Here is a 2,336-nt window from a genome sequence, read left to right on the forward strand (position 1 = left end):
TGCTTTCCCGCCATTGGTCCTATTTAAACTTCCTGATCCTGTGTTTCCTTGCCCGTTCAACGAGTCCATATCATTGTTCTCAGGGTGTTTTTGTCTCTTGTGCCTTTTGATTGCTATTTACGTGTACCAGACCTTGGCTATTGTTCTTTGACTACGATCCTGCGCTGCCCGTCCCGACCTTGGCTATTGTTCTTTGACTACGATCCTGTGGTGCCCGTCCCGACCTTGGCTATTGTTTTTTGACTACGCTCCTGTGCTGCCTGCCTCGATCCCGGCTTGTTAATCGGATTTACTCGCCATTCCTGCATTGTGGGTCCATCACCTGTGGTGCCTGATCCGACGTAACACATTGAACGGGCCATACCATGGACCCCGCGGAAATGGCTAACGTCCTCTCCCGCCAGGACCTGCAGGAGCAGCTGCTTACGTCTCACTCCACTCAACTACAGTCCTTATCCAGCAAAATGGACACTATGACTGACTTGCTTCGGTCTCTGGCTGTCGCTCCCTCTGCCAGACCGTCTTTTGTACCTAGGGATCCCAGCCCAGAGGACGTAGGCGCTACCGCTCCCTTGCCTCTCCCGGACAAATATGCTGGGAATCCCAAAGAATGCAGGGGATTCCTGAACCAATGTTTGCTGCATTTCCGCAACCATCCACGGGCGTTTTGTACCTCCTCCAAACGGGTGTCCTTCATCATTTCGTTGTTGAAGGGTGAGGCACTGCTGTGGGCCTCTCCCCTTATCGAGCAGGGATCCGACCTGATGGAAGACTGTCCAGCTTTCATGGAGGCCTTACGGTCGGTCTTCGATATGCCAGGCCGCAAAGAAACAGCGGAAAACTCCTTGTTGGAGCTACAACAGGGACATAAGACTCTAGCCCAATATACTGTGGAATTCCGTACTCTGGCATGTGAACTCCAGTGGGATCAGGGTGCCCTCCGAGCCGCTTATCGGAAGGGTCTCAATGAGAAGATCAAGGACGTGCTGTTGTTCCACGATCCCCCATCTGACCTGGAGGACTTTATCACCCTATGTTTGCGCGTGGACAAGCGCATTCAGGAGAGAAACGCAGAGAAAGACAAAGGCAGGCGACATCAGCCGCTTCCCTCCCATAGCGGTCCTCATTCTCCACCTACTGCACCCAGCCAACCCTCCGAAGAACCCATGGAGATTGGCACTATACGTCACCTCACTGAAGCGGAGAAAACTCGAAGGAGGACTCAAGGTCTCTGTTTCTACTGCGGACAAGCGGATCACCTCCTACGTACATGTCCGTTACGTCCGGGAAATGAAAAAGCTTAGGGACCAAAGGAGGAGAACCCCTAAGCATTAAGAACAAGTCTCCTCCCCAACGCATGTTGATACCCGTCTCGCTTAGGTGGCTAGACCACTCTGTGGTCACCCACGCTTTCATAGACTCCGGGGCGGCTGGAGTGTTTCTGGACGAACAATGAGTCGTACAACATGGGCTACCACTACGTCCCAAACAGACTCCTTCTGTGGTGACTGCTGTTGACGGTAGCCTCTTAGGTCGGGGAGTGGTCACCAGTCCACTCTCTATGTTCATTGGGGCAACCCACAGAGAAACCATCACGTTCGAACTGATACAATCACCTCATGCCCCCTTGATACTGGGGTACACCTGGCTACGACTACACAATCCACGCATTGACTGGGACAAAGGCGAGATATTTGCATGGAGTCCTTCTTGTCACCGCCTTTGTTCTTTACCTTGCACAAGGGTGAATCTCGTCCTGGAAATCAAGCCTACAGACCCCAAGCTTTTAGTGCCGAAACATTATTGGGACTTTTTGGATGTATTTTCCAAGAGACAGGCAGAACGCCTACCCCCTCAAAGACCCTATGACTGTGCCATAGACTTGTTGCCAGGTGGACGCACATATCCCCTGTCTGAGCCAGAAAATGAGGCTCTGGAATTATACATTAAAGAGAGCCTGGAGAAGGGCTTCATCCGACCCTCCTCCTCAACAGCAGGGGCTGGATTCTTTTTCGTCTCAAAAAAAGGAGGGCTCCCTTCGGCCATGCATAGACTATAGGGGACTAAATCGTATCACCGTAAAAAAACAGTATCCTCTTCCGTTAATCACGGAGATCTATGACAGATTGAAGGGGGCTACGGTTTTCACCAAGCTCGACCTAAGAGGGGCATACAACCTAGTACGCATTAAGGAAAACGATGAATGGAAGACCGCCTTTAATACGAGATTTGGTCATTATGAGTACCGGGTGATGCCCTTCGGCCTATGTAACGCTCCTGCCGTGTTTCAAGCCTTCATCAATGATGTGTTCCGAGACATATTGCTTTCCCACGTG

The sequence above is a fragment of the Spea bombifrons genome, chromosome 2 (assembly GCF_027358695.1).
Source record: "Spea bombifrons isolate aSpeBom1 chromosome 2, aSpeBom1.2.pri, whole genome shotgun sequence".
Classification (NCBI taxonomy): domain Eukaryota; kingdom Metazoa; phylum Chordata; class Amphibia; order Anura; family Pelobatidae; genus Spea; species Spea bombifrons.